Raw genomic sequence first — 24,979 nt, 5'->3', positions numbered from 1 at the left:
CTTGTCATTTTTTATGACTGCGTAGTATTCTATAGTGTATATGTGCCACATTTTCTTTGTCCAGCCTGTCATTGATGGGCATTTGGGTTGGTTCCAGGTCTTTGCTATTATACACAGGGCTGCAATGAACATATGTCTGTATGTGGCTTTATAATAGAATAGTTTATAGTTCTCTGGGTATGGGATTCTGAGTCAAATGGAATTTCTGTTTCTAGATCCTTGAGAAATTGCCACATTGTCTTCCACAATGGTTGAACTAATTTACACTCCCACCAACCGTATTAGAGTGTTCCTATTTCTCCACATCCTCTCCAGAATCTGTTGTCTCCAGATTTTTTTAATGATCACCATTCTAACTGGCATGAGATAGTATCTCAATGTGGTTTTGATTTGCATTTCTCTAATGACCAGTGATGATGAGCATTTTTTCATATGTTTGTTGGACTCATATATGTCTTCTTTTGTAAAGTGTCTGCTCACATCCTTTGCCCACTTTTGAATGGGGTTGTTTTTTTTTTTTTTTTCTTGTATATCTGCTTTAGATCTTTGCAGATTCCAGGTATTAGCCCTTTGTCAGATGGGTAGACTGCAAAAACTTTTTCCTATTCTGTTGGCTGCCCATTCACTCTAATGATTGTTTCTTTTGCTGTACAGAAGCTTTGAATTTTAATTAGATCCCATTTGTCTATCTTGGCTTTTGTAGCCATTGCTTTTAGGTGTTTTAGTCATGAAGTCCTTGCCTATGCCTATGTCCTGAATGATTTTACCTAGGCTTTCTTCTAGTGTTTTTATGGTGTTAGGTTTTATGTTTAAATCTTTAATCCATCTGTAGTTAATTTTAGTGTAAGGTGACAGGAGGGGGTCCAGTTTCTGCTTTCTGCACATTGCTAGCCAGTTTTTCCAACAGCATTTATTAAACATGGAGTCCTTTCCCCATTGCTTGTTTTTGTCAGGTTTGTCAAAGATCAGATGGCTGTAGATGTGTGGTTTTGCTTCTGAGGCCTCTGTTCTGTTCTATTGGTCTATGTCTGTTTTGGTACCAGTACCATGCTTTTTTGATTACTGTAGCCTTGTAGTATAGTTTGAAGTCCAGCAGTGTCATTCCTCCGGCTTTGTTCTTTTTGCTTAGGATTGTCTTGGCTATGCAGGCTCTCTTGATTCCATATGAAGTTTCAAGTAGTTTTTCCAGTTCTGTGAAGAATGTCATTGGTAGCTTGATGGGGATAACATTGAATCTATAAATTACTTTGGGCAGTAGGGCCATTTTCACAATATTGATTCTTCCTAACCATAAGAATAGAATGTTTTTCCATCTGTTTGTGTCCTCTCTTATTTCGTTGAGCAGTGGTTTGTAGTTCTTTTTGAAGAAGTCCTTTACATCCTTTGTTAGTTGTATTCCTAGATACTTTATTCTCTTTGTAGCAATTGTGAATGAGAGTTTGCTCTTGATTTGGCTCTCTGTTGGTCTTATTGGTATATAGGAATGCTTGCGATTTCTGCACATTGATTTCGTATCCTGAGACTTTGCTGAAGCTGCTTATCAGTTTGAGATTTTCGACAGAGACAATGGGGTCTTCTAAATATACAATCATGTTGTCTGCAAATAGAGGCAACTTAACTTCCTCTTTCCTTAATAAATTCCCTTTATTTCTTTTTCTTGCCTGATTGCTCTGGCTAGAACTTCCAATACTATATTGAGCAGGATTGGTAAGAGAAGGCATCCTTGTCTAGTGCCTGATTTCAAAGGGAATTCTTCCAACTTTTGCCTATTCAGTATGATATTGGCTGTAGGTTTGTCATAAATAGGTTTTATTATTTTATGACATGTTCCATTGATACCTAGTTTATTGGGAGTTTTTAGTATGAAGGGCTGTTGAATTTTGTCAAAAGCCTTCTCTGCATCTATTGAGATAATCAAGTGGCTTTTGTCTTTGGTTCCGTTTATGTGGTGGATTATGTTTATGGACTTGCATATGTTGAACCAGCCTTGCATCCCCAGGATGAAGCCTGTTTGATCGTGATGAATAAGCTTTTTGATGTGCTGTTGCTTTCAGTTTGCCAGTATTTTATTGAAGATTTTTGTGTCAATGTTCATCATGGATGGTAGCCTCAAGTTTTATTTTCTTGTTGAGTCTCTGCCTGGTTTTGGTATCAGGATGATGTTGGTCTCATAAAATGAGTTAGGGTGCATTCCCTCTTTTTGTATTGTTTGATATAGTTTCAGAAGAAATGGAACCAGCTCCTCTTTGTACATCTGGGAGAATTCAGCTGTGAACCAGTCTGGACTTGGACTTGTTTTGGTTGGTAGGCTATTAATTGCTGCCTCAACTTCAACCCTTGTTATTGGTATATTCAGGTTTTCAACTTCCTCCTGATTTAGTCTTGGTAGAGTACAAGTGTCCAGGAATTTATCCATTTCTCCCTGGTTTACTATTTTCACTATGTCAACTGTGGCTCAAAAATAAATGCATACAGTAATTTAAGAAAATTTAAGAGAAGAACCCATATTCATATAACTTTTATTATAGTGTAAGGTTGTAATTATTCTATTATATTATTAGTTATTTTTAATTTCTTACTGTGCCTAATTTACAAATTAACTTTATTATAGTTATTTACATACAGGAAAAACATTATATATATTATCCTTCAGCACATAGTAGGTAGTCAGTAATATATATTAAATTGTGAATGTTATATTAGTAGGATTATTATTTTGGAGGGAATTCCACTAAATTCAAAACAGTTACTATACCAGGTGTGAGTTTTTCTAAAAGGCAAACAACACACTTTTGTTTTAGTTTTGATTATATGTTATTGTAAAAGATTTGATAGTTTAAATTCATGATCGTTGGAATTTTATAAGATGAGTTAATTATAAATGCATTTTTTCACATCAGTACATAAATTTATTTTACTCATGAACAATGTAAGGACAGAAATGTTTGACTACCTTACAAAAAAACAAGCCTATCTCTTTTCAAACTGAAAGAGCATTTTTCATTGTTGAAACAGAAAAAAGGAGATGCATTTCAGACCAAAAATGTCCTTACAAAACATATTTTGTCAACAGGGGATGAAAATTATTTAATTTTTTTATGAAAACATACTACTTTATACTTTGTCCCAGAGGCAGTACACCAATGATTGTATTCAAGAGGGACAGTACAAATTCAGATACATATTACAGATATTCTATTATATTTTCTTTAGCACTGTTGCAATAAAAGAAAGCTCTCATTTTGTTTTGTTTTTGTCTTATTTTTTTTCCTACATGTTTTGGTGGTATTTTAACTGAGAGGAAAAAACATACTTAATATTTGAGTAAATAGTCTTCAGTCAAGTACTTCTGGGCAATTTATACATTGGAGATTGTGGGTCACTAGGTAAGGAAATAAATAATGAATTAATAAAAACAATTTGATGTATTTTTGAAATTTTATTCAACTGTAGATTTGACAGCTCTATTCGTTTGGTACCAATGTAGCTTGCAGTGGTGGCTATATTACAAGATCTGATTCAGAGTGATAACTCAAAGAATCTCTGACAGTTCAACATTTATTTTAGAAATATCAAAAGCAATTAGGTCAAGAGTTTAGCATTTCAAAAAGCATAGTCTATTTGAGCCTTGTACACACAAAAGAAAAGGGCCTGGAATCAATAGACATGTATTTTATTAAGCTATGAAAATTGCTGCTGAGAAACAAAAGTGTGTTCATTCATTTTTTTTTTCTTCTATAACAGAATACCACCGGCTGAGTAACTATAAAGAACAGAGGTTCATTGGGCCCATGATTCTGTAAGCTGCAAAATTCAAGAGCAGAATGCTGATACCTGGTGAGTATCATCCCACAGTGGAAGAGCAAGTAAGCATGTGAGGCAGAGAGGGGAGAGGGCTGAACACATCCTTTTTTATCAGGAACCCATTCCTGCGTAACTAGTGCACTCCCAGGACAAGGACATGAATTTATTCATAAAGGTGGGACCTCATGATGTAATCATCTCTTATAGATACCTCCTTTTAATGTTGTTACAATGGTAATTAAATTTTAAAATGAGTTTTGGAGGATACATTTAAACCGTAGAAATCATAACATAAGATAAATTGGAAAATAAGTAAATAATTATGAGAATACATTTTAGACTACAGAGGCCGGCATGGGCAGATCACCTGAGGTCAGGAGTTTGAGACCAGCCTGGCCAACATGGTAAAACCCCATCTCTGTTAAAAATACAAAAATAGCCGGACACGGTGGTACACACCTGTAATCTCAGCTACTCGGGAGGCTGAGGTACGAGATCGCTTGTACCAGAGAGGCAGAGGTCGCAGTGAGCTGAGATCGTGCCATTGTACTCCAGCCTCTGTCTCAAAAAAGAAGAAAAAGAAAAAAAAAACTGAATATGGGAAGACGTGTTTTTGTAAGACAAAATGATTATCATTACTAATGATATGTTATCAACCTCCAACTAAAATCTCATGCTTTATGACTGCAGAATTATAAGGACTCAAAAACTATCTTCCTACCTACCATCTTGAATGAAAAGCTAGGTGAAAGAGGTCCAAAGTACAGTGATGCAGGGTGCCAGGACAGAAACGTGCAGAACTCTAGCAAGCTGGTGCTGCCAAATGAAAGAAAAGTAACCAATAAAAAAGGAACTCCAGGGAAGAAGGATGTATTTCCACAGCCACTATAAACTTATGTCCGCCTAATGAAAGAAGCAAATAGTCTCTACCATCCATCTCATCTTCAAGTTTGTTTATTTTCAGCCATTAGTTAGAAGTTGAATTTATGGAAAATGTCTCTAATGATACTCCCTCAAAATGATGAAGGGCACATGAACAGAGTTATATTTGTGTAGTATTTAATCCCATTCTGCGTGTTGACTGACTAGACCTGGATACAAATTAGCAGGTGCTGCTCTCCCACGGCATGTAATGTTACCAGAAAACTACTAAATGATGTTTGATCTAACATGAGAATGAATGTACCCAACAGGAGACAGATAGTGCTCATGGTACTGGAAGAGTATAAAGTTCAAGAAGCTTCTGTCATCAGACAGCAGAAACTAGACTTTCCTGGTGGAACTATTATGCCTTTACCCTTGTGAGCTGGGGAGAGCATTGGATACAATTGTATCCACTTACCTGTAATTACTAACAACAACAACAAAAAGTCAGATTGCTTGTCTAAAAAAATACATGTACTTGATGGGAGGATTCAGACATGTGTTATCTCAGCCGCACCTACTCTGAAACATTTTGTTAGGCTCTGGAGCCTGTAACAGGACAAGCAATGTATGCAGTCTGTGTTACACACCACCATGGATGAAAGTGCAAGATATTCATGAGAATGTAAAGTCCAAGAGAAGATGAATGGGATGAAACAAGTTAGAGACGTGTTACAGGAATTAAGTTATCAGATGTTGAGAAATGCAGGTAAGCTTTAGAGCACTCACAGGTCCCATCCTTGAGAAACTGCATTGAGAAAAACATGAGTAACGAAGTTTACCTGGCTTGATGGGTTCCTGGCCTTGAGCCTCAGTAGAAATACTGAGGAAATAATAATGTGTTTTGAGTACTCTCAGGAATGATGATGCTTTCACTGTGGGAATAAGGCTAGGCATCTTTATTATGAATAGTGGAGAAGAACAGTTGGAGCAGGTTTAGAAGACTACCAGCCAAGTACTGCTGGGACTCGCCTATGGGATAGGCTTACCTAGCAAACATTTTCCTGTTAGAGACCTAAGGCCCACATACTAACCTCCTGTCCCCCGTACACATGCAAAGGCACATGTAACACACCATGGAAATAACATTCTTGCTAAAATTAAGATATGATATTAGTAAGACATGAAAAGTTCATGATTTAGATCAGGGTTTGGAAGATTACATCTTGTGGTGTAAATCTGGCTCGTAGCTTGCTTTTGTAAATAAAATTACACTGAAACATGGATGCTTTAGTTGGAATGTCTCCTCCAAAGCATATTGAAACTTAATTGCCATTCTGATGGCACTGGGAGGGGGGATGTTTAGATCATGAGGGCTCTGCCCTCACAAAGAGACTAATGTTTTTAGGGTGGGAGTGGATTTGTTCCTTCTTGTTCTCTCTCTTGCCCTCTTTTTTTCCCTTTCCGTCATATGATACCTTCTGCCATGTGATGATGCTGCAAAAAGGATCTTGTCAGATGCTACTTTCTTAATCTTGGACTTCCCAGTCTCCAGCCCTGTGAGCCAGTAAATTTCTATTCATTGTAAATTATCCAGTCTGTGGTATTCTGTTACAGTAGTATAAAATATACTATGATAACAGCCTTACACTTTTTTTTTTTTTTTTTTTTGGTACATATTGGCTGTAACTGCATTTCTACTACGATGCCAGAGCTGAGTAGTTAGCACAGGGGACACATAACCCCAAAGCCTAAAATACTTACTATCTATCTCTTTACAAAAAAGACTGCAAGACTATAGACAAGGTGTGAGAATCAAGTGACAGGTTAAAAGCCAAAGGCCAGAGTTTAACCCTGAAATACTCAATAACCATACACCCTGGTTGTGATTTTTTTTTTTTTTTTTTTTTTTTTTTTTTTGAGACAGAGTCTCTTTGTGCCGCCAGGCACCAGGCTGGAGTGGTGCAGTGGCGGGATCTCAGCTCACTGCACCCTCCGCCTCCTGGGTTCAAGCAATTCTCCTACCTCAGCCTCCCAAGTAGCTGGGACTACAGGCACACACCACCACACCCAGCTAGTTTTTGTATTTTTAGTAGAGATGGAGTTTCACCATGTTGGCCAGGATGGTCTTGATCTCTAGACCTCGTGATCCACCCACTTTGGCCTCCCAAAGTGCTGAGATTATAGGCATGAGCCACCATGCCCAGCCGGTTGTGGTCTTAAACCAAAAGGCAGCAGAACTCTAATTTGGGATTATTGTTCTATTTATACACATACCATATTGCTAAGAAAATCTGGTTTTACTTCCTCATCTATAATAACCAAAGAGGAATCTTAGCTGCCTGTGACCTGCTAAGAAATGGGAGATGAGGAGAAGATGTGGAGCATATCACCTTGCATGTAACTAATTAGGGAATAATCTTTAATATGGACCAGCATGCAGTAGGAGCAATGTAACATACTACTTTTGTTTTCTGTTTTTGTTTGTATCTGGAGTTAAGGTCTGTCTTACTCTACCACCTAGGCTGGAATGTAGTCTTGTGATCATAGCTCACTGTAGCCTCTAACTCCTAGGATCAAGAGATCTTCCCATTTTAGCCTCCCAAGTCACTGAGATTACAGGTATGAGCCACCATACTCCTCTTGAATATAGTACTTTAAATCTTTCATGTCTTTTTTTTTTTTTCTTTTTTTTTTGCAACAGAGTCTAGCTCTGTTGCCCAGGCCACAGTGCAGTGATGAGATCTTGGCTTACTGCAACCTCGGCTTCCCTCGTTCAAATGATTGTCACGAAGCCTCCATAGTAGCTGAGATTACAGACATATGCCACCACATCTGGCTAATTTTTTTTTTCGCATTTTTAATACAGAGTTTCGGATTTTGGCCAGGCTGGCCTGGAACTGCTGGCCTCAACTGGAGGGCCTACCTTGGCCTGCCAAAGCACTGGGATCATATGCATGAGGCACTGTGCCTGGCCAATTCTCATCGTCTTATGAGCATTACTTAAGGCCTGCCTTCAAAGATTCCAATTTACTTTTAGAATGGATCTAGAAGCCTGTGTTTATTTTTAAAATCAACCCGGGGATTTTAACATGGAGTCATCTAAATTAATCCTCATTACACCTTTTTCAGAAGCCTTTATTATTATTATTCCATTTTCAACATGTGAAAATGAAAACATTTCAAGTTAATCAATATCCCTTAGGTTATAGAAACTAGCAAGTGTCAGAGGTAGGATTTGATCCCAGGCAACCTGGCTCCAGAGCCTGTAACCTTGGTTACTACACACTTGTGATTAGAAATATTTATCTCAAAACTATTTGTTCTTTTGATTACATTACTCTCTAAAACTTAAGACCTAGGAAATTTAGATATTTAGTAATACATCCCTGAATGATGGATATGATCTATTCTCTTCCCGGCGAAGAGAGGAACAGTCACTTTTTATTTTCAGCCTGCAGCTTCAGTTACCTGGCTACAGGGCAGTACTGATGAAGTCTGGTAATGCACTAGGCTGCTCGCCCCCAGCAGCAGTAAGGCTTTGGAGAGCAAGGCATTGTCCAAATAATACATTATCCAGTCTGTAGCATAAGTTCTGAGTCGGTTTTCTCTCAGGAAATAACCTTAGGAGATATGACTGAAAAACTAGACCAAGATTTGGGAAACATATAGACTTCAACTAGATACCATCTTAGCATTCAAAAGAGTTGAACAGGTAGGTAAAAAGACGAAACAGCGAATAAGTTATCACATATTCATAATTTATAAATGAAATTATTTATATCCAATTAGATATATGGGTAATTGAGTTGATTTTCTAGATTCTAATTTAATTTGAAAATTAGGCAATGATGACTCTGATATGGGGATATAACTAACAAGTTCTTTAAGTTTTTTAGTCCATGACATGATGACATTAGCTCAGCAGGAAAGTTAGGATCATGAGAAAAAATGTGTTGCAGTCCATAATTACAAATTATAGTCTCTGAGCAATAAACAACGTTAAGCAGCCCCCAAATGAAAGATTTTTTAATGATAAGCATCATTAACTCATGGGAAATCTAAGTTACTATAGACATGTATTTAAAAAAAGTATAGTGTTGTATTTTTTGTTAAATTTAAAAGTCATATGTATTTGCTACTTAAGCACGTCCAACTCATTTTTAAATTTTTGACATTTTAGCAGTTCAACTGACTAATCTCATAATTTCAATTTTAATAAGTATAATTGAAAAAATAATATAGGTTTTCTAATGTTATATTCAGTATTGGAACATTTAAGTGAACTTAAGGTTTACCTTACCATGTTAAATTTATATGAGTTATTTAAGTATTCAAGAGGGTTTTATTTGTTAATTAAACAATTGGAATACTTAAAAAAGAAATTGAATATATTAAATTTATGAAAGCAGTTTAAACTGTTGAAGGTGTTTAATTAACTAAGTTTTTAAATGCGGCCAAACATTATTCAAAAGCCTATTAAAATTGGTAATAAAAATTTACTAGACTTAGAAATATAATTCGTATGCAGAGCTTAAAAGCTTAAAGACGAACTATTTTGGGAATTTGTAACTTTAATAAATTGAATATTAATTTTTAAAACCAAACGAAACTCTAAATAATGTTTCTGAACATAAAATGCCTCTGTGAGAATATAATGAATTTTACAATGATATTTAATTTTGCAGTGTTTTTGGCTAATCTATGACATGGTAGCTTTGTCCTGTGGCTAGTTTCCCTCTACTCTGTTTTCTAGCGTGTGCTCCTATTCTACCAATGCAAAATACTCTATGCAAATCCCAGCAATTCATCAGGGACATCAACCGCAATACTGCATCACTCTTTCAATCTCTTACTCCTGGGGGGCCTGATTGCTCCTGTACTCTCCAGAGGTTTATGACTCCCTAATTCAACAAACAAGCATAGGGCCGGGTGCAGTGGCTCAAACCTGTAATCCCAGCACTTTGGGAGGCCGAGGTGGGTGGATCACGAGGTCAAGAGATCGAGACCATCCTGGTCAACATGGTGAAACCCCGTCTCTACTAAAACTACAAAATATTAGCTGGGTGTGGTGGTGCGTGCCTGTAATCCCAGCTACTCAGGAGGCTGAGGCAGGAGAATTGCCTGAACCCGGGAGGCGGAGGTTGCGGTGAGCCGAGATCGCGCCATTGCACTCCAGCCTGGGTAACAAGAGCGAAACTCCATTGCGAAAAAATAAATAAATAAACATAATGGAATCATAACTTTCTCAAGTATATTATTCAGGATTCTCCAGAGAAACAGAACCAATAACATCTTTGGAAAGGGATTTATTTAGAGGAATTGGCTCACATGTTTATGTAAGTGGAGAAGTCCCACAATCTGTCATCTGTGAATTGGAGGCCCAAGGAAGCCAGTGTTTCAGTTCTATTCCAAACTCTAAGGCCTGAGAACCAGGGAAGTCAATTATGTGAGTCCCAGTCCATATTCCAGTCTAAGAACCTGCTAGAGGGGTGAGGATGACAGTTTAAGTCCCAGTCTGACTTCAAAGGCCTGAGAACTGGAAGTACTAAAGTCCAAGGGCAGGTGAACATAGAAGGTTCATTCAACTCAAGCGGCTAGAGCAATTTTACCCTTCCCCGCCTTTCTGCTCTATTCAGGCCCTCAGTGAGTTGGATGATGGCTGCCCACGTTGGTGAGCATTATTTTTGCTACTCAGGCCACAAATGCTAATCTCTTCCAGAAATAACGTCTTAACAACTCTGGGCATCTCTTAGTCTGACAAATTGGCACATAAAATTAATCGTCACACCATCTATTCACTAACTCTTCAATTTCTAAACACCTAGAGCATCTCCTATCTGACCGATCAGACATACTGGATACAACAGGTTTCCTGGGTCCAGAGTGAGCCCACTCAAAGGCGATGGGTTGTTATTTGTGTCCCACATGGCTCTTCTCACCAGCTCTTTATGTCCTGTGCTTCTGTTCTTTCGGCACATCCAAATGTCCCATGGATGAGGTTTTGGTATCACATATAACTTTGACCATCACAATAAAAAAAAATCGTGGCTGGGCGCGGTGGCTCAAGCCTGTAATCACAGCACTTTGGGAGGCCAAGGCAGGTGGATCACGAGGTCAAGAGATCGAGACCATCCTGGTCAACATGGTGAAGCCCCGTCTCTACTAAAAATACAAAAAATTAGCTGGGCATGGTGGTGCGTGCCTGTAATCCCAGCTACTCAGGAGGCTGAGGTAGGAGAATTGCCTGAATCCAGGAGGCGGAGGTTGCGGTGAGCCGAGATCGCGCCACTGCACTCCAGCCTGGGTAACAAGAGCGAAACTCCGTCTCAAAACAACAACAAAAAAAAAATCGTAATTGTTTCCAGAAATGTTAATGTACATATGGAAAAATTAACATCATACTAAGATATTTATGATTTCCATGCCTGTGTTAAAGCAACGTCATTCCATCTGCACTGTTACCAGACTAGTTCAAGTGATCTGTATCTTTACCTAGAATATTCCAATTATGTTTTAACTGGTCTTTTAAAAATTCAATTCTTATATTCACATCAATTTAACACAGAATTAATTCTTTATTACAGTTAATGTGCTCTTTTAATAACTCATCTCTTTAAGGTATCTTTTTACTTAAACCATTTAATTATTGCCCTGTCTTTGTTTTTAACAGTAAGACCAGAATTTTTTGAAGTATACAATGTCCCGTAACATTTGACACAAATCAGTGCCTCTAACTTCACATCTCATCATGTAACACCTAGTTGTTTACAGTAACTTGAATAACCATGCCTCCAATCCTTCTCAAAAATATCTCAAAATTGTTGCACCTCCCTAACAGCCATCCACATATAAGTGATTTAGGAGCTTCAACTTTGTATCTATCTCCGCTATTGGACTTCTAATGAGATTTACCTGTTGACTTCCTGTTGGGAGACAAATTTTTATGAGTTTATTCTATTCCTGAATTTCTCAGGCTTTTTAAGCAAAGGGTATTTTTCAAAAGCAAACAGCTTTGGAAGCTAGAAATAATGTATTTCTCCAGAAAAAAAATGAGAAATATACATACCCAGAGATTTCCCTTGGCACTAAAGATAAAATCATCTCTTCTCTTCTTCAGAGACAGTTGCCTTACATTCTAGGATAATAAACTTAGAGATAACTTTCTCTTCCATAGAGGTAATTTGCTCTCTCTCTCTCTCTCTCTCTCTCTCTCTCCTTCTCTCTCTCTCTCTCTCTCTCTCTCTCTCTATATATATATATATATATATATATATATATATATATATATATATATATATTTTCTGTAAAGGATGGGCATATGTACCAAACATCTTATTAAGGCTTAAATTCTCCTAAAATTCAAGATTCTTCCCCTATAATACATCCCACTTCACACACAAAAATTATGTGGCCCTCATAGAATTACCCTACGGAGATTCGAACTTCAGAGCTGACAGAAGATGCTGCTCTGCCTGCTAATTTTGATGTGAAAAATCAACAACCATCTGTGTCTTTGACCCAATGGCCTTTTGCTGATTATGTCTGTTGGGGTGGGTGTGTGTATGTGTGTGTGTGTGTGTCATCTACAATGTATACATGTACATGTATGTATATTTGTGTGTATATATGCACACACATACATACATAAATATAGTAATATTAAATATAAAATGCATACTTTCTGAGAATATTTTCACACCTATGCTGGAATTAGTTTAAGTGCCTTGTATTTCTTCGATTTTTATCCCTGGTTTTTATAGTGTCCCAAGAAAAGGAGTTTATAGCATGAATGAATAACTACATGCGTTTTCACAAGCCTTAAATATTTTTACCTCTTGTATCACAAAGTATGGACACCTATAGAGATCAGCCTATGTCAAACTCAATCCATAAATTCAGACTTGAAAATAACATAATTTTATTTCATCTAGGTCAGAATGTTTATGATTCAATGTTTGTTTTCTCTCAGGGTTTTGAGAATTTTTACCTTAGTCGTTTATGAAACCACTTTCATTCTCTCCAGACTATATCACAATGCTATAGGTTAATCTAATACCATAAAAACTGGGTTAAAATAAAAACTCTGTTTTTCTGTGTGGCAAAGTTTCTACTGACAATCTCATTGTCTAATCTCTCCATGAAGTCTGGTAACTTCCTGCTTCGATGTTCCCTTTGGACTTCTTAATATTTATGGGATTAGATGCCCCTGTTTTATGCAGTCCTTCCATCTGAAGTTTGCTGCTTTACATCTCAGACTCAGACCAATGAAATCCCTGATGCCTATTGAAATCTTATCTGTGGGTTCAAAATTACATAAACATATCCAGTAAACTGCTCCATAATCCTGAAAAGAAAGCTCAGTGGCTGTTAACTGTTTGAATGAGGGAGGGAAAGAAAATAATAAGTGGGAGAAAAGGAGGAGGAGGAGGATGAAGGAGAAGGGGAAGAAAGAGAAGAGGAAGAAGGAGAAAGAAGAGGAGAAGGGAAAGGGTGGAAGGGGAAGTGAAAGGAAAAGGGGAAGGTGAAGGGGAAGAAGAGGAAAAGGAGAGCAAGGAAACCAAGAAAAAAACAAGAAGGAGAAAGACAAAAGGGGAAGGAGGAGGAGACGGGAAAGAGGAATGAAAAAGAAGAGGAAAAGGGGTAGAAGAAAAAGAATAACAAGGAGGAGAAAGAGGAAGAGGAGAAGGAGGAGTAGAAGCAGAAGATGAGGAAGACAGGGAAGAAGGGGAGGAAGAATAGGGGAAGAGAAGAAAAAGAGGAAGAGGAGAATGAAGAGGAAGAGGAAGGAAAGAAGAAGAGATTATGATTGGGAAAGGGAAAGAGAAAGGTAGAGGAAGAAGGGAGGGAGGGAGGGAGAAACAGAGACACAACGAGAGCCCAGGTCCCTTCCGTTAGACTCTCCTTTGCTCCATGTGTTTGCACTGCAGGGCCCTGCAGGGACTGATGAATTAATAGGGTCTCCTCTCAAGATGAGTTTCATTCTCCAGATTGGCCTGACCCAGCCAGCCCAAGCTTTACACAGAAGTGTATTAGATTCCTGTGCTCTAGGCCTGGAACCCGCAGTGGCATTCTCATTCTCTCTGCATACCACCTACTAGCCTTGACTCATCTGTGCTCCAGAAGGTTCTTTCTATTGGTGTGACAACTATAAAGTAGTTCCCCAAAATTCCACCATGCAGAGGGGTGCAACCATGCCTCTTCAAAAAGATTTGAAAGGCCTTCCAACTTTGTCCCTCCTTGGCTACTCTTTCTTTAGACCTAGGATATCCTTGAGCAGCTCCTTGCATTTTTGTAGTTTCTTCTATGTGGCCTAATTATTTGTTTATATTAACCTTCTCTGATTAAAATTGATTAATCCCAGACTAATTTATTAGTCTTTTGAAATGACTCATTAAAAACTAACCAACAGGATGAGTAGCCCCTTATCAGTGAGGATAAATTCTGCAGATATGCTAACACTTGGTAGAAACATGTCCTTGGGAGAGACTGGCCACATCCATCTCCTGGGTTGAAGTCTGATCACTTCCCTGAGAAAGGGTGTCAGATTGCAGAGAGAGAGAACAATATAAATGCCACTCCCTTTAGAGGATGTGACAGGTGTTAACCATACATCTACATCCAAAAGGCAAACTGAGTATCTTACACATTTCTACATACAAAACACTCAGAAGTGCAACCTATTCTAAATGAAACATATGGAAAAATTAAAAGGGATCCAAAGAAGGGAATTAGGGCTTTGAGGAAAACTTTCAGACCTAATGCCATCTATTTTCATTTGTCAGTGGAGATTAAAAGTAACATTGTATGTTAACCTTAAAATGTAACAGAAAAAAAAAAAAGAAAGGGAAGGAAGGAGGAAGGGAAGGAAGGAGGAAGGGAAGGAAGGAGGGAGAGAGACAGAAAAGAATGAAGGAAAGGAAGAAAAAGAAAGAAAGAAGGAGGGAAAGAAAGAGGGAAAGAGAAAGGGAGAGACAGAAAGAAAGAAGGAATAAAAGGAAAAAAGAAAGGGAGAGGGAGAGACAGAGAAAGAAAGAAGGAAAGAAAGAAATAAGGAGAGGAGGAGGGAGAGACAGAGAAAGAAAGAAGTAAGAGAAAAAAAGAAAGAAAAAAGAAATAGCAAGAAAACGAAGTATACTTCATATGGAATAATTTTATAATGAAATATTAGATATATAAAATAATTTTACCCAAAAAATCCCACTTATAATTTTTTTACTTTAGAAGCATATTTACCTCCACACATTGACAAGCAAATATTTTCTGAGCTAACAGATAATTACTCTGGGATATCATATATAAGTAGACATAAACTTATATAGAGAAATAGATATACTTCTAAATTACTAAAGATAAAGAAATCAAAGATTTTCTGGCTTACATGGAAACCGAACATTTTAGTAAAATCAATTTCCCACATATCATGGTAACTCTAATTATGAATTAGAAATTATTTAATCTTGTTGAATAATTATTTAGTTTTATTTTCATCCACCTATCAATCTCTGGATAAATTTGTATAATGTGATGAGAAGAGTGATTTCATTAAAAATTACACTGAATTAAAATCATAGACCTGGGATTCATCTCTAGTTGATTTTGATTCTGTCAATTAAAGATATGTGGTAATAGAAACACAGAATATTCACAGTTAAAAATAAGAAGTGCTTCAAATTTATATACATATGTATATATACACACGTATATAAATATATGTATTTGACATAGCAGGAGGAATGTTTAAATTGGGAAAGGGACATAATTTACTTAGTTCATAGTGTGATGCATAGATCAGTGTTTTTATTTTGCATAAAATAATGTGTTAGTTTTTCATAAATATTTAGAGTTCACTAAAGTTGGATATCTGGCAGAATATCTTTTTAACAAGAAGCTATTAGCAGTTAGTTTGTTGTGGTTCTTTGAAAATAATAACGAAACAAAACTAGTTTTAAAGTATTGCATGCTTCAAACTTGTATTTAACCCAATTAACCTAAATTGCTATATGGTTTAATTATTGGCCTGATGATATTCCAATGGAATTTTCTTTAATGCTTTGACTTCAAGAAATAACTCCTAGTTACACTATACCAGTAAGTTCTTTTAGTCATAATTCATTTATTTATAAAATAGTGATACCAATTAAATACAAAAGGTTTTTGTAATTATTTTTAAATCTAAATTGTTGAGAGTTTATCTCCTAATTTCCTGTCTTTTGAAATAAAATTTATTCTGCATAAATAAATGGAAATGTATAGAGAATGTTATGTTCAACTAAAGAACTAATACTAAGAAGGTGGGTAATAACAAACTTCTCTGAGCTAAAGGAACATGCTCTAATCCAATTCAAAGAAACTAAAAACCTTGAAAAAAGGTTAGATAAAATGCTAACTTGAATAACCAGCTTAGAGAAGAATATAAATGACTAGATGGAGCTGAAAAACAAACCATGAGAACTTCAGGAAGCATACACAAGTTTCATAGCAAAATCGATCAAGCAGAAGAAAGGTTATAAAAGATTGAAAATCAACTCAATGAAATAAAATGAGAAGGCAAAATTAGAGAAGAAAGAGTGAAAAGAAATGAACAAAGCCTCTAAGAAACATGGAATTACGTGAAAAGACCTAATCTACATTTAACCAGTGTACCTGAATGTGTCAAGGAGAATGAATCCAAGCTGGAAAACACAAATCTATAAATGTAATCCATCACATAAACAGAACCAAAGACAAAAACCACATGAGTATCTCAATAAAGGCAGAAAAGGCCTTCAACAAAATTCAGCACCAGTTATTTGAAAAACTCTTAATAAGCTAGATATGGATGGAATGTATCTCAAAATAAGAAAGCAATTTATGACAAACCCACAGGCAATATCATACTGAATGGGCAAAACTGGAAGCATTTCCTTTGAAAACTGACACTAGACAAGGGTGCCCTCTCTCACCATTCCTATTCAACCTAGTATTGGAAGTTCTAGCCAGAGCAATCAGGCAAGAAAAAGAAATAAAGGAAATTTATTAAGAAAAGAGGAAGTCAAGTTGTCTGTATTTGCAGACAACATGATTGTATATTTAGAAGGTCCCATTGTCTCAGCCCCAAATCGCCTTAGGATGATAAGCAACTTCAGCAAAGTCTCAGGACACAAAATCAATGTGCAAAAATCACAAGCATTGCTATACACCAATAATGGACAAACTGAGAGTCAAATCATGAGTGAACTCCCATACACAACTGCTACAAAAAGAATAAAATATCTAGCAATACAATGAACAAAGGACATGAAGGACCTCTTCAAGGAGAACTAACAAACCACTGCTCAGGAAAATAAGAGAGGACACAAACAGATGGAAAAACATTCCATGCTCATGGTTAGGAAGAATCAATATTGTGAAAATGGCCATACCGTCCTAAGCAATTTATAGATTCAATGCTCTCCCCATCGAACTACCATTGACCTTCTTCACACAACTGGAAAAAAACACCTTAAACTTCGTATGGAACCAAAAAACAACCTGCATAGATAAGACAATCCTAAACAAAAAGAACAAAGCTGGAGGCATTATGCTACCTAACTTCAAACCATACTACAAGGCTACAGTAATCAAAACAGCATGGTACTGGTACCAAAACAGAGATATAGACCAATGGAACAGAACAGAGGCCTCGGAAGTAATGCCACATACATGCAACCATCTGATCTTTGACAAACCTGACAAAAGTAAGCATAGGGAAAAAGATTCCCTGTTTAATAAATAGTGTTGGGAAAACTGGTAGCCATGTGCAGAAAGCTGAAACTGGACAGAAACAGCCCCAACAAAAAGTGGGCAAAGGATACGATCAGACACTTTTCTAAAGAAGACATTTATGCTGCCAACAAACATGAAAAAATGCTCATGGTCACTGGTCATTCCAGAAATGCAATCAAAACCATACTGAGATACCATCTCATGCCAGTCAGAATGGCAGTCATTAAAAAATCAGGAGACAACAGATGCTGGAGAGGATATGAAAAATAGAAAAACTTTTACACTATTGGTGGTAGTGTAAATTAGTTCAACAATTGTTAAGACAGTGTCGCAATTCCTCAAGGATCTAGAAATAGAAATACTATTTGACTCAGCAATCCCATTACTGGATTAATACCCAAAGGATTATAAATTGTTCTATTATAAAGACACATGCACATGTATGTTCATTATGGCACTGTTTACAATAGCTAAGACTTGGAAACAATCCAAATGCCCATCAATTATAGACTGGATGAAGAATATGTGGCACATATACACAATGGAATACTATGCAGCCATAAAAAAGAATGATTTTATGTCCTTTGCAGGGACATGGATGAAGCTGTAAACCATCATTCTAAGAAAACTGATGCAAGAATAGAAAACCAAACACTACATGTTCTCATTCATAAGTGGGTATTGAACAATGAGAAACGTGGACACAGGAAGGGAAACATCACACACTGGGATCTGTTGTGGGGTGGGGGACCAGGGGATGGATAGATGGGGGTGTGGGGATATTGAGGAGGGATAACATTAAGAGGAATATCTAATGTAGATGACTGGGGGATGGATGCAGCAAACCACCATGGCATATGTATACATATATAACAATCCTGCATGATTTGCACATGTACCCCAGAACTTTATAATTTTTTTTAAAAAAAGAGGAATTTAGAGACAAAAAAAATGACATGTTCACAGTCAATGAAGATCAATTAGTGAATGAGACAAATTATTTATTTAAAGTAATGTTAAATTATCTTTTTAGTGGCAATCATCACCTGATCTTTTGGCCTTGCAATAGTTCAAATTTTTTATTAATACACTATATTTTATTTTTAATATTTTGAGAAACCTCTGTAAGCTTGCTAGCATCTGTAATTTTTTTGTCCTTTTTTGGTAATAGCCAATCTAACATGTGTTACGTGATATCTTATTGTGTTGTTTATTTGCATTTCTCTGATGATTGGTAATGTTGAGCACCTTTTCATGTACCTGTTGACCATTGTTATGTCTCCTTTTAAAAAATGTCTATTCAGATCCTTTGCCTATATTTCAATTCAGTTGTTTATTGAGTAGTGTGAGTTATTTACCTATTTGCATGTTAGCCTCCTGTTAGATATACAGTTAGTAAATATTTTCTTCCAAACTATAGGCTGTCTTTCTTTCCTTCTTTTTCTTTCTTTCTTTTTTTCTTTCTTTCTTTCTTTCTTTCTTTTTTCTTTCTTTCTTTCTTTCTCTTTCTTTCTTTCTCTTTCTTTCTTTCTTTTTCTTTCTTCTTTCTCCTTCCTTCCTTCCTTCCCTCCTCCCTTTCTTTCTCTTTCCTTTCTTCCCTTCCCCTTCTCCTTCCCCTTCCCCTTCCCCTTCCTTCCCTTCCCTTCCTTTCCCTTCCTTCCTTTTGAGAGAATATGTTCTCTTTCCACAAGGGGGTGTAGTTTTAAGGGCAAGAATTTATCAGCACCATGCCCATCCCCCATCTCTCTACACCCAGGATATTTAATGATTTCTGTTTTAATTTTTGTGCACAGGATGGGGAAAAGGGCCAAAAGTCAATCACTCCAGCTGAAGTTTAAAGGAACTCTTTATTGGCCAGAACAGAGAGCAGGGGCTTGGAGAGGGAGGAAATTCCTCCCAGGTTGAAAGTCCTTGTCCCCACACCCGGCTGCTTTTCCCTTCTGGGGTTGCCCTTTCACATTCTTTGTGAAAGCTTTCTCTCCTCCTTTTTTTCTCTTTCTCTACCTAAATAAATCACTTTCTACAAACACTGTTTTGGGGTCACATATTTACGAGTGTACTGTACTGTGGTCTCCTCTCTTATCCCTGAGAGAGCAGGGACCAAGAACCTGGAGAAATGTCCTCTCAGAGGAGCTGAGGGCTCCCCTGAACCCCTGAGCCCCAACATTTTCTTCTTCCTTCTATGTCTCTCTTCTCCTTCCTTCCTTCCTCCCTCCCTCTCTTTCTTTCTCTTCCTTTTCTTTCTTTCTTTTCTTTCTCTTTCTTTCTCCTTCTTTCCCTCCCTTCCTGCCTCCCTTCCTTCCTTCCTGCCTCCCTCTCTTTCTTTCTCTTCCTTTTCTTTCTTTCTTTTCTTTCTTTTTCTTTCTTTCTCCTTCTTTCCCTCCCTTTCTTCCTTCCTCCCTCCCTTCCTTCCTCCCTCCTTCCCTCCCTTCCTTCCTTCCATCCTTCTCTTTCTCTATTCTGCTTCCTTTCCTCTCATCCCTCCCTCCCTCTTCTTTTTCTTTCTTTCTCTCTTTCTTTCTTTCCCTCTCCCTTTCCCTTTCCCTTTCCTTTTCCCTTTCCCTTTCCCTTTCCCTTTCCCTTTCCCTTTCCCTTTCCCTTTCCCTTTCCCTTTCCCTTTCCCTGGTTAAATAAATGTCTAAGTATTTCACTTTTTGATGCAATCGTAAGTAAAACGATTTTCTTGATTTCTTTTTTGGACAGATTGTTATATTTTGGATGGAATTGATTTTTGCATATGGTGTAGGATAAGGGTTTAATTTTTTTTCCATGTGGATATTCAGGTTTTCCAACATCTTTATTAAAGAGATTGTCCTTTCCCCGTCATATCTTCTTGACACTCTTGCTGAAAATTAGTTTAGTGCATATGGTCAGATTTAGTTCTGGACTCTCTATTCTGTTGTTCTATGTGTCTGCTTATATGCCAATACCATAACGTTTTGATTACTAGGGCTTTGTAATACAATTTTAAATCAGGGAATGTGATGCCTACAACTTTGTTCTTCTTTCTTAAGATTGCTTTGACTATTTGGAGTCTTTTGTTGTTCCATACAGATTTTTAAACCTTTCTATTTATATGAAAAATGCTACTGGAATTTTGATAGGGTTGTGCTGAAACTATATATTGCTTTGGGTAGCATGGACATTTTAACAATTTGAATTCTTCAAATCCATAAACAAAATATCTTTCCATTTATTTTTCAATTGGTTTCATTAATGTTTTTTAGCTCTTCTGCTTACAGAGTTTTCATCTTCCTGGTTAAGTTAATTTCTAAGTGTTTAATTCTTTTGAATGCAATCATAAATGGAATCATTTTCCTGACTTCTTTTTTGGACAGATTGTTGCTCCAGCATGCACTCTTCTAGAAATATACCCAGGATTTTTCTTTTCATTGGAAAAAAATTAAATCAATTCCTCATGGAGATATCTTCACTCCTATGTTCATTGCATTATCATTCACAATAGCCAATATATAGAAACAATCTAAACGTCCATCAACAGATAAATGGAAAATATATTATAATTTAAAAGGAGATCTTGCCATTTGAGATAACGTGGATGAATCTGGAGGACATTGTGCTAATTGAAATAAGCCATACATAAAAATAAATATACTGCATAATCTCACTTAGATGTAGAATCTAAAAAGAAATTGAATAAATAGAGAGTAAATCAGTCATTACCAGGGACAGGGAGGGAGTAAATGGAAGATATTGCTATGGTGGTACAAAGTTGTTGTTAGACAGGCTGAATCAGTCTAAAGCTCTAATGTGCAGCATGATGACAACAGTTAATAACATTGTATTTTATATTGGAAATTTGCTATGAGAGCAGATTTCGGGTCCCACTACCATACACACTAAAAAAGATAACTTTCTGAGGAGATGGATATGTTAATTTACATGGCGATAGTAATCATTTCACTAGGTGTATATGCATGAAAACATTAATAATGCTGTACAGACTAAACTAATATAAAGAAAAATTAAAGAAGAAAAAATTACAAAAATAAAATATATTTGAAAACAGCATTCTCTTCTACTTTGAATCAAGAGCTCTAAAAATATGAAATTGACTCCCATAATCAAAATTTCTTGTTCAAATTTCTTATTTTAACTTCTCATTTAGTTTACAGGTAGAGAAAGTCCTAGTCAAATTATCATGTTTAAAGTAGTATTTTTTCTTATATATTAACTTTCTAGCTTTTACATTTTATGTAAGTTTTTGTAAATTAAGCTATGTATTTCGGTCCACAGGAGACTGACTCATTATTTTTAAGAGCTCATTTTGGCGGACAGTAATTTAGACAATGATAAATTGACAGTAACTGTCACCTGAGGTAAACTACCTGACAGCTATATGTCTCATGCTTTGTTGCAAGAACTACTTCTGTTTCTGAAACTTTTTCAGAAATAATTGAAGTAAAATTGGCATTATTGTTGCCTAGGAAGCGTATGATACTATGATTCTCAACACTGTTATTATTGTCATTATTATCTCTGTAATATTAAGGCATTGATCACTCTGTTTTAATCCTTCTTTACTTCTGATTGGTGTGTGTAATTATTGACCAAGTAATTTCTGTACAATCAGACTGGTTATTCTGTTTCATACTATCATTATCCATGAATATTTTCAACTTATTATTTTTCCAATATAATTTACAATGCATTTCTTATATGTGAATGCAATGCATATAGATTTGTTTACAAATATTACCAGAAGCAATATTACTGCAATTAAGAACCAATAAAAATAATGTTAATATTATAGTTTTCTGTGTTAAAGAATCACATGGAATATGGTGATCTTCAATAATAGAATTTGTGACATGTGAATTAATTCAAGATTTTTATTGAAAATTAAGCTCTAAAAATCTAAATTAGAAAAATGAGTAAGAGCTTTTTTAAGCTAAATTATCTGCCAATGTTGTACCATTTATTACATAATTTTAAATTGTGTATCTAAAATTACAATAAATAATTATCTTTAAAAAATTGAGATTTTTATAAGAAATAGGCACACAAACTGACCATGACTTTTGGATTGTATTTTATTGTCTAATACATTTAACTTGTATATAGGTTCATTTCCAAAATGCATACATATTTTAATGACAAAGTGTTGGAGCACCTTACAGACATAGTAGTTCATTGTACCAGCAAATAGTAAAATTTTACATGTAAAATGACGTTGTGCAGATCCAATCTTATTAATTACATATTTTGACACTTTATACATGATGTTTCTGATGGCAGTAAATACATGACTTGTATAATAAACCTTCAGTATATTCACTCTACCCTGTTTAAAAGATTGAAAGGACATGGCAGTTTTATACTGAAATAACATTCTTTAAAAACTTTTATTGAATTAAATACTTTTCTTTGTTCACTATGTTCTACCACATCTTCTCAGTTTGCTTTGTTATGCATTTCTTCTTTTTTTCCTAATATACTTTGTTCTCTTCCATTTACAAAATGCATATATTTTTATTCTGAAACGTAACATCCATATCAAAAAAGTGTAAAAAATATATACATTTCTTTTTTTTTTCTTTTCTTTCTTTTTTTTTTTTTTTTTGAGACAGATTTTCACTCATCACCCAGGCTAGTGTACAATCGCATGATCTTGGCACACTGCAACCTCTCTCTCCTGGATTCAAGTGATTCTTCTGCCTCTGCCTCCCAAGTAGCTGAGATGACAGGCACCGCCATCATGCCCTGCTAATTTTTGTAATTTTGGTAGAAATCGGGTTTCACTATGTTGGCAAGGTGGGTCTCAAACTCCTGACCTCAAGTGATCCACCTTCTGTGGCCTCCCAAAGTTCTGCGATTGCAGACATGAGCCACCATGCCCAACCTAAAAGAAATATATAGATGAAAATATATATTTGTAAAAGAAACACTCATTTATTTAACTGCCACCAAAGTGAATAAAAAATAATAAATAACTGTTTTTCCTATGAGATACCATCTTCTGTGAAGTTCATAACATGCAACTAAATTGGTGCTTCTAGAGCTGACATTGAAATGACAGCTCTTTGATATAGCAACTGCATCACAGAACTTCCCTCTCTTATTTAGGCAGGAATTTGGACTTTTAACTTAATGCTGGTAATGTGAACTTGAAACAGACAAAAAAATACAAATCTTCATCCCTTAATGAATCTGAAAAGCGTATCACTAGCACTTAATAAGTTTTAATGTTAAACTTTTCTGTCTTATCAGGTGGTCTGTCTTACAAGTCCAATTGTGGCAAAAATTTTGTATTAAAAAAAAAAAAAAACTCCTCATTTCGAATTTAACACCTCACTAGGTTGCATGCAATTTTGATATAATTAAGATAATAACAATAACACTGAATGTTGCCAAGGATGAGTAAACTGAAAAACAAACGACTGTATTGAAGGATTAGTCCTCCACCCACGAAAGAGGAAAAGATGTTTCTTTTTCTGAGAAACTGAATTAAATACTTTTCAAATATTTGCAAATGTTTTTCAAAGCATGGCTTTGAATGTAACCCAATACAAATTTGTAAACCTTCTTAAAACATTATCAGATGTTTTTGAGTTTTTTTTTTTAACTAATTAGCTATTGTTAGTATATTTTATGTATGACCCAAGACAATTCTTCCAACATGGCCCAGAGAAACCAAGATTGGACACCCTTAATAATAACATAATTTTATAAGAAATCTAATGTTTTAAATAAATTCCTTCTTCTAATAAAAAAGTTTAGTAGAATATTCTAATTTGTAGAGTAATATTTTTAATAAAATACTTCTGTTTATTCATCAAAGTCACTTCTGCCATAAGGGGGTTAATAAAAGATAGAGTGAAACATAGGTGATTGATAGACAGATAAATTAGACAGATAGATAGAAAAACGGAATGCCTACTTCTTGTCTACCTATCTATGTTTCATAAAATTTACTATGTCACATTTCAGAGATATTTTAATGTTTACTTATTGGCTTTCCTTTCAATTTCTTGCTTCCTCATAATAAAGAAGAAATTTCAAATGCAAAGTGCATATGCAAAATATCATGAAAACGTCCAAAGCTGTGTATATTTGCATTAGATAGTGGAAATAACTTAATGAATTTAAAGTCAGCCACTCGTGGATCAGAATCTTTGCTTTAGTCTTTGTCAATTGTGTATCCATGGCTTAACTATTACTATGAGTCTCAATTTATTCATTTATTAAAGGAGGATATTTATGCTTACCTATTTAGAGACAATGCCCAGTTAGTAGATGTAGAAAATATAAGTTTTAGGTAAAAGGTGACGCTTATTGAATATACATGCAAAAAAACATTTTCCCCACTGTTTATGCAGTTGTTGCTTCAACTGCTCATTGGAGAAAAAATAGAACACATAACATGACTTCTAATAATTCTTAGGTAATTAAAAGTTACTTGCTTATTCCATTATTAAAAAGTGCATTAATTCAATATTTAATATATTAATCTAGTAAATAATAAAATACCAGTCTTCATTCCAACTAAAATTTCTCTCCTCCTGCTTAGCTTGCTCCAAATAAATTGCCTGCTATGGGGAAG

The sequence above is a fragment of the Saimiri boliviensis genome, chromosome 18 (assembly GCF_048565385.1).
Source record: "Saimiri boliviensis isolate mSaiBol1 chromosome 18, mSaiBol1.pri, whole genome shotgun sequence".
Classification (NCBI taxonomy): Eukaryota; Metazoa; Chordata; class Mammalia; order Primates; family Cebidae; genus Saimiri; species Saimiri boliviensis.
The sequence above is the reverse complement of the archived record's forward strand: the minus strand, read 5'-3'. Positions refer to the sequence as shown.